This window comes from Sturnira hondurensis, unplaced genomic scaffold (assembly GCF_014824575.4).
Source record: "Sturnira hondurensis isolate 20B ecotype Veracruz unplaced genomic scaffold, ASM1482457v3 Scaffold0010099, whole genome shotgun sequence".
Classification (NCBI taxonomy): Eukaryota; Metazoa; Chordata; class Mammalia; order Chiroptera; family Phyllostomidae; genus Sturnira; species Sturnira hondurensis.
Window position 1 is genome coordinate 393,590 of NW_028082730.1, and position 14,184 is coordinate 407,773.

The 14,184-nt window shown below is 41.9% G+C and overlaps 1 pseudogene; it reads right to left on the bottom strand.

The window, feature by feature from the left end:
- The window catches only part of LOC118995250 (coiled-coil domain-containing protein 112-like), a 44,832-nt pseudogene extending 35,022 nt beyond the window's left edge, over positions 1 to 9,810 (bottom strand).
- Positions 9,811 to 14,184: the final 4,374 nt, after the last annotated feature.

Sequence of the window (14,184 nt, forward strand, 5' to 3'; positions counted from 1 at the left end):
TAATCACATCTCTTTTCATGGGTAAGGGGGGTAGTTGAATAGGTGACTTGTATACCGATGACACTCTTGGGAGGGGCCATATGACTTCACATGCACCCTGCTCAGACCTGTAGGTTTGAAGTGTGTAAGCTACATTGGTATTTGAGGTACGTGAGGGACTACTGAATGCTAATTACTTATCACTCTCCATGAAAAATTGGGGATACTTCACTGAGTGTCTTTTTTGTTATCTCTTGAGATATGACTTCTGTGCAAAGTGTCACCCACAGTCCCTATAAGCATAGGGCTTATCACCAATGTGTGTCTTGTGGTGTAAAATGAGACCTAACTTCGAAGAGAAACAGTGCCCACATTGCATACAAACATAGGTTGTTGTCCCTTTGTGGGTCCTCTTGTGTGTGTTGAGATCGGCCTTCACTGTGTTATCCAGATTGTGAGCAAACATAGGGCCTCTTCCCTGAATGTGTCCAGCTGTGTCACACTAGAACTGATTTCTCTATGTATGCCATCTCATAGTTTCCCCAAATTTAGGTTTCCTCTCTTGAATGAGTCCTCTGGAGGGTGATGGCATCTGATATCACTGCAAAGCTTCATCTGTCCTCACTGCAAGCATAGACTGTGTCCTTTGAGTGTGTATTCTGTGTCTCTTCAGCTGTAACCCACCATTGAAGCCTTGCCCACATCCTCCATGCTTGAGTGTTACACTTCTAGGCACCCCTCCTCCCAAAAATAATATTTAGGAATCCTCTTGACATATTTTTGGCGTTTCTGTGTTTGGGTTTTCCTACAGAATTCTCCCACCCACAATAGAGCTCCCCTTGGGCGCAGTGGGTGTTGTCAACCAGGTCCTGAAACATCCTGTCTCTTAGTGTTTTAAGCAACAATATAGCCCCCTTTTTGACTGCTTTACCTTCATCCTTTTTATTCCATCTCTGGGTATCAGCATTTTGCTGCTGCTGACTGTGATCCTCTGAGCAGGGTTCCACTGATTGCAGGTATTTTCTTGCAGATGTCCTCAAATCAATCTGAGAGCGGTGACTACATTTCACATGTCTGCAGAGCAATTTCTCACTGGAGAAGGCCCGAGGGCAGGATGAACAGGAGTGCATCTGTGGTTTTGATTGTACTGAAAGAGAAATTTGTGGTCAGTGCATATGCTGACAAGCCTGCCAGTGCCACACACTTCATCTCCTGAATAAAAGAACAGCCCTATGAATCATTCTCCTTGTGGTGACAATGCAGGCTCAGTGGGCACAGTGTGCTTTCAGTCTAGTTTCCTTTTCATTCTCATTCACTGCATCATCTTCAGGTATGCACAAAGCCCATACCAATTGTCTTTTCTACAAAGTTCCCAGAGTAGGGCCTTTCTAGGACCATGAGAGTTCACTTGACAACATGTATAAATGAAACTGCAGTGACTTTCTTGGGCATGTGTATTTTCTAAATAGTATCAAAGAGACAAACTACAGTGCCAAAAAGAAAGGGGCCTCTGGTTGCTCTCTTTTCCAAAATCATAATATCAAATTATGTTCTCCTGCAAACCTGATTTCATTCCCTCTGAATGAATGAGTTCCTATGAGATCTTTGAACAAAACAAACAAACAAACAAAAAATTCCCACATTTGTACTGGTTTCTAAATATTTCTCCAAACATGCTTCTTAGCCTGCTGACTCCCATACAACTCCAATCTAACAGCCAGACTCCCCCCCATCTTGGAGATGAAGTAATCTCTGAGGGGTTCAGCACTGATATTTATTTTCACAATATGAGCAACAGAGAATATTACAACAGAGTCACCCCACTGCAGTCTGCACCTGAAGACTGCACAATTTTCTCATCTCACTGAGAAATGTCTCTGATGTCTCAGATGATAGCATAGGCACTGCATTTTCCAGCTGCTAGGTACATATCTGACTCCTGTTTCTACTCTGTGAACCCAGACTGGACCGGAGTGCCCTCAGCCAGCATGACTTCCAATCTCATATCATTTCTACACTAAGTGCCCCACAGGGAAGATGGTAAACTTTATCTCCTGAGGGAGCCCTATCCTGACCATCTGCCACACAGCACCAGCCCCACTTCAGCTCCAGCCCACACTCCCAGTGATATCCAGGCACTTTGTCTTTGATTTGTAGTCCCCAAGCACTAAACTATGTGCAATATTAGGCACATACAAGCACGTGTGCCTGGTTATTCTTCCTTCATCTGACTGCAGCTCAAGTGTACTCCAGCGCTTATTTGCCTATTAGCAATTCAATGAACAATTAATTAAAGTGATGCTTCACTGCATATGGTCATACATATTTCATTTAATTAGATAATGGGTATTAAAAAGAAACAGCAAAAAAGTGTTCAGGAATGAGTGCTTTGTTCACAAAGCTGGTTATCACTTGTAACCTTTCTGCACAGGGAAAATAAGCCCTTTGCTGTTATATGTGTTGGCATATTTGCACATACATTGTTAAAAAAATTAGAACAGAACTAAAAAAATAAATATTGCTCCTAAGGATGAAAGGTGTATGGGCTAAAGGTGTATGGATTTATGAAGTATCTGACTGGAAAACTTACTCACTTTACATCGGATTTCACTCTACTTCAGCATTGGTCCATGACAATTTCTAAGAAAAGGCCTCTATTTATTTTTACACACTGAAGAAGCACAGTGGTGTGCCACTTGTTCCAGGTAGAAGCTGTCTTTCCCACTTACCAACTCCCTTGAGGCCCAGCTGCCAGGCATACTCATCCCGTTACCAGACCAGCAGCTCACAGCACAGCCTGATGACCCGGCAGGTTCTGTAGAAAATCTGCCCATGATATTGAAAGGCCACAAAGTTTTGCTTTTTACTATGCTGAGCACAGATCACAGACCTGGGATTGAGGCGGATAAAGGGAAAAAGAGCACAGCAATGCGGCTCCAACACCTGTCACAACCACGTGCAGCTACTCACTGACACTTAAAGTCCTCAGGCTCTGATATCACCCATGTCCCACAACACTCCCAGAAAGCCTTCTGTTCAGTATTTGAGCCTCTCTCAGAACTTCAGGTGAAGGCCTGTCTCCAAGACCTGCTTGTGGTGTTCATACTCTCAACTGCAGAGTTAAGCTCCACCGTGAGTGGCCATGAAATCCAGTGACAATCTACCTTGTCTAAAAGCTAATCCAATTTTCTTTCACTCCGTAGAACCTAGAGCTTCATCTAGACTCCATTTTCAGATTAGCTCACAGCATTCAATTCCCAGCTAAGTTTCATCTTCCCAGGTTCATCAGGTTTTTCTTAAATCTCCCCGCACTATACCTTAGGTACTTTTCCTTTGCCTCCACCAGGTACCCATAAGAATTTGGATCTCTCTGTGTCTTAGTGAAAGAACACAAAACAGTTATGGTTTGCACTCTCTTCCAACAGTTAAAGGGGAGCTTCTGAGGGAAGTGGCCCATGAGCATTTATACGCAGGCATCAGAACACATATCTAGCAAGAGTGAATGCTGGGGTGCATGGGCAATGAGCACTTCTCAGAATTTTGGAACACTACAGTTAAGTGTTTCTAAAAGAAATTGCTTTATGTCTGTCTGTAATGAGTCCTCCATAAGGATACAGATTGTGTGGTCTGTTCAAAAAATGAATTAATTCATGTACCCTGGAACACAGTCAATGACAGTAGGAGTGCAGACCAGTGCCTCTGGGAATTTTCAGTTCCTTTGGGTTTTTACTAAGATCCAAACTTTGTCTGGCATAGGGATTTGTATTTTCAGGACGTATTCTCTTTTTTATATCGTTGTCTCTAAGGTCTCTTGATTTGAAAAAATGCTGGGAGGAAAACAAAGACAAAAAGGGGATTGAGAATGACTTTTGAGGGAGGCATGAAGACAGGAATAGTAACATGGGGGAATGGGGGATGAGAAGCCTCTCTGGCACCTGGTTACCTAAAGACCTTATCTCATCTAATTGGAACAGAATTTGTCCTCTCCATCCATGTACTCATAGCAGCGACTCTCTTAGATTATCTGTATGGTAGAAAATAAGTTGAAGGTCATGTTCTTGTTATTCTTAGGTGGGAAGGTAATTGTTCAAAGAATTGTTTTACTCTACTGACATCAAAACCCTATCAGACCACCTGGGGATTCACCTACCTCCTGTGGCCACAAGATATTTTTCTTTCTTCTCATCTACACATCCAAGTCTGTCTGTCCCAGGAGAGCAGGGGTCCCCAAAGGAAGGAGCCATTCCATTGTGTCTACACATATTTGGCCCTACTTCTACTCTGACCATTAAACAGGAGCCCCATGCTCATGCAAAGTCCACTCAATTCACATGACTAGCCATATTGTTTTCACCCATGTATTGCATGGGAGTTGAGGACCCACCAAGTCGCAGAAGTGATGCAAGAAGTGATGCAGAGAACAGGGAAGGAGAAAAGCATTTTTTACTATCCCAGCATATGTGCTCCTGGATGCCTCTTCGTCTTGTGTGACCTGGCCCTCAAAAGGGCCAAACTGGACACCCACCTGCAGATAAGACACCTCATTCCACACTCCAAGCCAGGGGTCAGGGATGCCCAATGGTCCGATTCTCAACCCAGGGGGCTCAGTGAGAGCTGAGTGATCGGGATGCCCCGTGTCCACTGCAATGTCTTTTAAAATGCAGGAGGCCCATGTACAGGACAGCTGTCAATGAAGAAGTCCTGATAGGTCTCACAATCTTCAGGTGAAAAGAGCAGGATACAGTAAAGGTATAGGGTATGTCCCTGAACGTGAAGAGCTTCATAGACAGCCCAGAAACTCACATCACAGAACTTCCATTCTTACTTCCTTCTCTGGGTGGGAGAGAATTCTCCACTGGGGGAAGGGATGATTTACAGGCAAAACGACTACGTGAAATCACTATATTGAGACACGCTGACCTATTGTATGTAAGGGCCACTTACAGAGGTAGTCATCATCCTGGGGTTCGCTGACCTCTTGGTATACATTTTCCTTTCCTTCTCATAGGCTATATCTCTTAGTGACATTATTATTTCTCCTCTGTTCTAAGTTGGAGAGGAGCAGCTGAACAATGTTGGTGGCATGCGGAGTGTTAGTCTCCCTTTGGTCCACAAATGCAAAGTGTCTTTCCATAAAAATTTCCTCCTTCCTTGACAATATTTTTCTCTGTCAAATTTTGTTTGAGAGAGACCAAGACCTCATTCTGCTTGCATATGGCAAATTCCATTTAAATTGCTAGATCTTCCTATTGTCTGTTTTCACTTCCCAATGTTAATTCTTCACAAAATACTTACTGCTGGCCCATGGTATAGGCATTAAGGCATTAAGTAAAGTAAGGCATTAAGCCAGGGACTGTGCATACAACACCTAGACAGCATATGTGATATCATCATCACAGGTGCACTTTTTGGGCAATTACATGTGTCCATTGTTTTAAGTTTAATTTAATCCTTTCAAACAATATATGAGCTATGTATTCTTAGTTTCACTTTCCGTTTTAGCATTCAAGAGCTCAGAGAATTTAAAAGGTTTGCTCAAAGCTCCATGTGAAGTTCAGTCACAGCTCCACCCAGCATAAATACATGCCAACCTCTAGTGCACTCCACAAAGCCAGGCTATACACATCAGCTGTTCTAGAGGACTTAAAGGAACTGCAGTGTCTAAATTACTTGCGCTTACCCAATTCTTTTCTGGAGTGCTCTTCAGAGATACTTGCATCTCCAGGAGGGGACAATGGTTTCTGGCCCTGCTCTGGGTCAACAGTTGTCAGCAGAATTATTCTTCCAGACAATTTCTTGAACATAGATTCATCACTAAATGGTTTCCTTGGCATTGCCTTTAATTTAAGAGTCACATACCAAAGAATAATATGCACTTATTTTAATTCTCATTACATATTTCCCTATACATGGCTTTTATCGCTCCTTCAGCAAGTCTTGGATATACCTCAGGAGGGTGAATATTACAGGGAGAAAAGAGGGCCTATATGTATACTAAGTTGAACTAGAACCCATGCCTTAAGGAAGTTTTTCTTCAAACTTTTCTCTAACAGTGAGAGTGAGGAATATGGGATGACGAGATATGGGACAACTTCTGTCAGAAACATATGCAAACATTAAAGGAAATGACACTAATTCACAAATCTATAGAACTTGGCAAGGACACTTGTATTTGGATTCGTTGGACCCCAAAGTTCTATTGAAATAAAGCTGTACCACTGGCAACGAGTTGTCTTTGGTTTCCTGATCTGTAACATGCTATACCATAGTGCTGCAGTGGCCATTGCACATATGGATGTTGACTGACATGCTTTGTGAGCACCAAAGACTGGAGTCTGAATGTGGGATTATTGTCATGCTATCAATTTACTCCTCAGATGTCTTCACATTTGACTCCTCAGGATAATTTTTTTCAGTGATCATTGACCAAATCTAGTTTAAATTGTAATTGTGAGATCATTCACACAGCAAATTTTCAGAGGGCCCTCAGGACCATGAGACTTCCAAGATGAATCAGGTATGGGCCAGCTTCTAAAGAGCTCACAGTATTAGGCCAGGAGGCTTAACAGGGGACTCCAAATAGAAAGATGACATGGGCCTAATTAGCACTTGGAGAAAGAAGCTATTATTTCTTCCTACATGGATGCACATCGGAAGTCAGTTGCAGATGGATGGGTTTCCACTGAGTGGTGTGTAACCTCTATGAAGTCCTTACCACATTGAATCACTTGTTTTTCAATCATGAAACATGAATGCTCTGCAGGGATGGCAGCTACTTTCCTTGACTGAAGCCCTCTGATGCTGAAGATGCTGTGTCCTCCAACATGTAGGACCATTCACTGTACAAATAGACTGTGCACTGATAATCTGTCCTCAGTCAAAGAAGAAATGTGGCTGAAATCATCAATTTGCTGGAATATATAGTTGTACATAAATACAACAGCATAAACATTATAAAACTGTGACTGTCTTAACAAGTATTGAAGTACTTTAAAGGAGGTATAGATTGGAATGAACTATCACAGACACAGTGATATCATACACAAAGCCAAACATTTATGTAAGCTGTAAACTCTTGGCATTTTCCTACTCTTACCTGCATTTCTACCCATGGGGAAGATTTTCTTGTCAACAGACTTCGGGAAATACTCACCCTCTCCATTATTCTGAAGATTACTCCAGAACGTTTGACTGCAAGATAATGAAAAATCAGGGTTTCAATAGGTATGTGTTTGCAAAATCTGGAGATGCTAGTTAGGTGTGAAAAATTCTGAATCAGAATTTTCACTAAGGATTATGCTTCTCTTGTGGACATCACCTAATGCTATTCCAATACTAAATTTCAACAAAGCATTTATCTGGGCTTTTCCCTTTGTTTATAAGCTATCTCTGAAAACAAATTGGGCTTTCTAGACAAAAATATAATAAAGGCCATGAATCCTTCCATATACTCCATTTTTGTAACAATACCTTTTTCCAATCTCACTTCCTCCTTCCAACTGTCCTGGCCAAGGCTCATGGCCCCATGACCAATTCATCCCCTTTATTTCTTATATTTTTACCACCTATCTTAACCAACAGATTCTGCTCAGCCTCAGTAATTTGTAGGAATGAAGTCGCTAGTGTCTTTAGCACATCATTAAAATTTTCCTCAACTTAAAAATACCCCCTTGACTTCAGCTATGCTTCAAGCCCAGACCCATGAAAGTAGACCACCCCTACCTCTCACTCACAAAACCACAGAGCACGATGAATATGCTGACACCAGGAAGTGATACAAAAAATCAACTAGCACCACCTGTGTCCACAAACTCAACTCCCCTAATTATCATGATTAATAATTTTACCCACATGGCCCTGTGTTTGTCATCTGGCTGCTAAATCTTACAGCAATGCCTGCTGGCCAGAAGGACAGTGTTCCCTTGTGATGACAGCTATTTTGAAATAAGTGTGTGTATTATAGGTTTTACGTTTGATACTTTTACTGCTTGTTAATATATGTAAAAGCATGTCCGATAACTTTTCACATTTACAAAATTTATATGAATGACCAATTTATTACAGCACTCTGATTTGCATTTAGTTTAATTGTTGAATAGCAGAGACTTCCCTTGCCACCTCCTGAGATGCAGCCTGACCTACATAATGCAGGTCCACATCAGGAGGACACCCATGGTTCCTCTGGGCCCTCACCTTGCTGCCTCAGAATCCATTCTTCAACAGAAGCTTCACTATCCTCCACTGGGACAATCCTGTAAAGGCAGCATTGACACATGAAATCCATCTCAGAGCTGGATGGAGCTCTGAGACCTGTACAACAAACAAAGGCTCTTTTCCTGAAAGTGAAAGGTTTGAGTTAAAATGATCCACCATAAATTCATTGTGATTGATGCTAACTGGTTGGCAAAGATACAGCGCACAAGATGCTGTGAGATCTGTGTTGCCTGTGCCAGCTCTGCTCTGACACAGAGGTGAAAAATTAATGCAGGTTAGTGTCCATACATAAGAGAGATGGAAGCAGATAGACCTACCTAAGCCAGAGCCACCCTAATAGCCCATCATGTTTACCAGGCATCAATGTTCCAGCGCTCTTGCCCCGCCCCCCACCCCCATTACAAAGGCTACAAAGCCAACAGTAACTACTTTTCATGTTCCTGTATGGGCCTTTTTCTCAGTTTCCCAAGGCTTCTCACTTTTCCCTGGTGACATGATCAGAAATGTTCTTCAGGATGCATTTGCTATTGAGAACATAGTAGATTTCATCAGTAATTCAGTAGTGCGAGTGAGAAGGAGGAGGGGGCCTTCTCTTCCTTTTCAGTTCAAGGAGTAAGCTGAGGCCACTGGTGGTCTCTGCTCAGTGAAAAGGAGGCTCTGTGTTCCTCTACTTCTGTCCAGGTTCCCTCAGGATCCCAGGCCTCCTCCAGTTTCACCAGCATTGCTGTTCAAGTTTGGGTCCCATTATTCCCATGATTATTCCACCTCATGCACAGAGAGGTTCATCACGTGTAGTCACAGCATTGGGGCAGCTCTTTCACCAGTGCTGTCCCTCTAAGGAGCCTTCTTGGTTCCTAAGGAAGGGAATACTGTTCTCTGTCTCAGGTTTTCAGTGCAGTGTTCTGTTACTCCAAATCTTGTTCTTTCTCACAGTCTGTGAACCCTGCATAATGACCAGGAGTGCTGATCCCCTGCCCAGACATATGCATCGCACTGTGGCAGCTCTGTCCTTCATCATAGTGCCCCTTGCATATCAGATTGCTCTGTGTCTTATCCCATGGGGCCTCACACAAGTCTTGACATTTCTAGTCTCTTTATACTTCCTGCTACCCTGCCCCCACACTATGCATCTTCACATGCTCAGAGAGGACCGGTACTGCTGCCAGGTTTTGGTAAAATTTTAAGGCAGCTGGCTTGCTTAACATCCTTGCACCTCTTTGTTAGTTCCCTGGTTGCTAGAGGCACACTCTGCCATCTCCCAGCTGCCCTAACTAGGCACTGCCAGGTGGAACTCTCTCCACACCTATGCCTAGTGCAATTCAAACAAGGGCAGAGTTTCCACCTGTCATGTCTGGTGCCTGATGATCACTGGTGCATCACTGTAAAAAGCTCTGTTTATCTGGGTAGAGTCTGTGGTCACTGAGACCACCCTGAGACTTCTCCCCAGTGACATAACAGCAACATAGGAGGCCAGGTCCTCCTTCCACATGGTTCACACTGCATAAGGACATTGGAGTCAAGCTAGGGGCCTAGTGTCAGTGGAGATCTGGAGCAGCTCTGCACCATCACTGGCCCCACGATTTTCACAGATATCACTCACTGTCGGCTCTGCACCATTCTCACTGCTTCTTCCTTAGTGTGCTACTGTGGCATGATATCAATGTTCCTGTTCCACAGGCCCTGAGTATGAGGGTTCTCAGGAAGAATAAATGGTGGAGATTACTGAACACTTTTTTCTACTTTTGGCAGACTATCCAGAGAAGGAAGAGTAGGGGCCTAAAGCAACTAGGGCATGGATGGGGCATAAGCCTCCAGGAAACACAAAACAGCCCTCAGTGGTGTGCATTATGCCCACCCTAATACCATCGTGGCTGCCTCAAGAGGAGCTTGTTCTCTAGCAGAAGCTGTGTTGACCTTCTCTGGGGTCTGTAATGGTGATAGAAAATGCACCCCTACCAGAGAAGGTGTTCTGAACTTCAATGGGAGCTCTGAAGGAAAACATGCGAGAAGCTGAAGCAGTCTGTAGGAGATGGAAATCTCTCAGGCCTCAGGACTCAGGGCCCTTCAGAACAAAATCTGGGGCCATTCAGTCTGAGGGTATGTACAGTGCTAATGGGGACAGGCTTTGTGGCCTCTGAGGCTGAGCAGATTTGGGGCCTCTCAGTATGGGTTTTTTGTTCAGTTGACAATGCATCCCCAGGACATAGGGATTCAGGGTCTCTGAGTACAGGGATATTAGGTGTTACTGTGATATCAGTAGTTAGGGCAGCCTGGGATGAGGAGATTTGGTTGTTTGAAGGTGTTCAGGAGTCTACAGTCTTGGGATATCCAGAGATTTTCTGGGAAACAAGTTTTGGTGTAGGCAGACAGGTGGGGCCCTGGAGACTCAGATAGAGGACACAAGTTAGCCAACAACAACAACAAAAAAAGCACACAAAGTATTAGAGAAAAGAGGAAGAAATTGAGGAAAACAAAAAAGTGCCCATTTCAAAAATTACAAAAAATTATAAAGAATAATAAAAGACTAGAAAAAAGGTAATTAAAGAATGAAAAGGGAACATAAAAGAGAATATGAAAGAAAAGAAGAAAGAAAAAAGAAATATTTGTACTAAAGTAATAATAAGAAGTGCATAGAGAAAGAAAAAGTAAAAATGAATTGAAAGAAAATCAAACAGGAAAATAGAAAGAAAAGACTAGAAAAGAGAAAATAGAGTGAAAATAGGCAAGAGATATTAAATAATATGAAAGCACAATAGAGAAGGAAAGAACAAGGAGTGAGGTAGAAAAGAGAATATGAAGAAAGTATTAGAAAAGAAAAAGTTGTAGTTGTCCTCAGCAGTTTTGTCCAGTCGGTGAGATCAGTCTCTGAGTATGCTGCATGTGGAGACTCTTGTAAATGGCTTGCAAACATTTAGCAGACTCTGGCCATTTGCTATAGTTTCTCCTTCAGCTTGCTCTGTTGCATGTCAAAGTCAGGCACTTTCCCCACCTTGCCTTGGCAAGGTTGTGAGGCAGAGCTTCCAGTGTGCACCAGCAAGTGGGGCGTTGAATATCTCCACTCTGAGCTTCTGTCCTTTCATATCTCTTTCTCCACAGAAAATTGCCAAAGGGGTAGCTGGAACCTGGCATGGTTGACTCAAACAAACAGGGGGCTGGTGCTCTCACATTGTAAGGGTTGGGACAAGATCTTCCTGCCGTTCCCTTGGCTGCTGTGCAGAAGGAACTTGCTGGGAATCTTGGCTCCATAAAGAGAATGGAACTGCAGCTGTCCCAACCATTTGAATTCCAGATGCAAGAATGCCTGGGAAAAGCTGTCCCAAGAATCAAGACTGTGTGTTCATCTATCTCTGTGAAATATGCCATGGGTACTTTAATAGGTATTGCATTAAATCTGAAAAATTGCTTGGGGTAGTATGGACATTTTGATGATGTTAATTCTTCCAGTTCATGAACATGGTATATGTTTCCATTTGTTTGCGTCTTCCTTGATTTCTTTCTTCAGTTTTGTGTAGTTTTCTGCATACAGGTCTTTAACCTCCTTGGTTAGGTTTATTCCCAGATATTTTATTTTTGTTTTTGCTATATTGAATGGGATTTTTTCTTCATATGCGCTTCTGCTGTTTCATTGGTGGTATACAAAAATGCCTTTGATTTCTGGATATTGACTTTGTATCTCGCTGTTTTGCCAAATTGATTTATTAGTTCAAGCAGTATTTTGGTAGAGACTATAGGATTTTCCATGTGCACTATCATGTGAGAGAGATGCAAATTAAAAACACAATGAGATACCACTTTACATCAGTCAGAATGGCTATCATAAACAAAGAAACAAACCACAAGTGCTAAAGAGTTTGTGGGGAAAAGGGGGCCCTAGTTCACTGTTGGGATTGCAGACTGGTACAACCACTATGTAAAACAGTATGGAACTTTCTAAAAAAAACTAAAAATGAACTTCCCTTTTGGCCCAGCAATTCTGCTATTAGTATATCCTAAGAATCCTGAAACACCAATCCAAAAGAACCTATGCACCCTGATGTTTATAGCAGCACAATTTATGACAGCCAAGAGCTGGAAGCAACCTAGATGCCCATCAGTAAATGACTGGATCAAAAAGCTATGGTACATTTACACAATGGAATTCTATGCTGCAGAAAGGAAGAAGGAGCTCCTACTCTTTGCAACACCATAGATGGAACTGGGAAGCTTTATGCTGAGCGAAAGAAGCCAGGCGGTGAAAGACAAATACCATATGATCTCTCCTTTAACAGGAATCTAAACAACAAAACAAACAAGCAAGCAAAATATGACCAATGACACTCTAAGACAGAACAGGCTGACAGGGTCCAGAGGGGAGAGGGGAGAGAATCACAGGGGAAAAGGGGAGGGACTCACATGAATAAGTATAAAGGGTACATGGACAATAATTAAGGTGGGGGGTGGAAATGGGAGGGAGGTGGGGAGCACTGGGGAGCAGGGCTGGGAATATAAAACAGAAAACTATACTTGAATAAGAATTAAATAAAAAAAGACTATGTGTTCACTTCCATCTTTGTGCCACACACTCAAGTGGCAGAGTCAAAATATTAAATTTTTTAAATGTTTTTTATTGCTACATGGTCAGCAATAGCAGGGCATATTCTGGTATTTTATTTTATTTTATCAAATTAACAATTTTGTTTATTTATCCTTAGAGAGGGAAGGGGAAGAAGATAAACATTAATTGGAGTTGCCGCGTGCACACCCCGCATCAGGGACCTGGCCTGCAACCCAGTCATATGACCTTCCTGGGAATCAAACCACCAAGCAAGTTGTTGCTCAATCCACTGAGACACACCAGCCAGGGCCGAGGTTTTGCTACCTATGTTTTCTTCTAGGGTCTCATGGTAGAAGTTCAACATTAAAATCTTGCATTTATTTTGAGTTTATTCTTGTGCATGATGAAAAAGATGGACTCATTATTTGGGTCTACACCTGTCTTATTTTCTGAAAACCATATATTGGGTACACTGTCTTCACTACATTATATTTTCTTGCCTCTTTTGGCAAATAACCATTGCCTATAAAGGCATGAGCTTACTACTGGGCTTTATAGTTCTCTTTCCATTTAAAAATGTTTTATTGATTTATTTTAAAAGATATGGGAAGAGAGAAAGAAAGGGAAAGAAACATTGATGTGCGAGAGACATATGGAATAGTTGCCTCCCCCATGCCTCCATCAGAGACCTGGCCCACAAGTCAGATTTGTGCTGTAGCTGAAAATCAAACCCATGATCTTTTGGTTTGTAGGCCTGCATTCAAAACATGGAGCCATGCCCACCAGGGCTGGACTCTACATTCTTTCATCAACCCATATGTCTGGATTCAAGCCTGTACCATGGTGTTAGTATGATACTTTCAACTTTATTCTTTTTTTTCAAGATTGCTAATCTTCTCAGAATGTTGTGTGTTTACTTCTAAAGTTTTGGAACAGTTGCTCTCAATCTGTGAAATATGCCACTGGTATTCTAACAGAAATTGTATTCTATCTATAGATTGTTGTAGGTAGCATGTAAATTTCCATGATACGTTTTGCAGTTTGTCAACACATTGTTTTCTTCCGCTTGTTTGTATCTTCTTCTGCTTCTTTCTATAATGTCCTATTGTTTTCTGTGTACTGGTATTTTACCTCATTGCTGAAATTTATTCCTAGGTACCTTATTTTTTATGTTGAAATAGTAAATGAGATTGATTTTTTAGGTTCCATCTTTGATAATTCATTATTAGTATATAAAATGCAACCTATTTCTGAATATGAATACTATGTTATGCTACTTTACTGAACTCACTCACCAATCTTAGTAGTTTTTTCGGTGGATTTTTAAGTGTTTTCAATACAATGTATCATGTGTTCTACATATAATCGATTTTACTTCTTTGCTTTTGGTTTGAATGTGTTTTGGTTGTCCTTGTATGATTTCCATATCTAGAATTTTCAATACTATGTTGAATAAG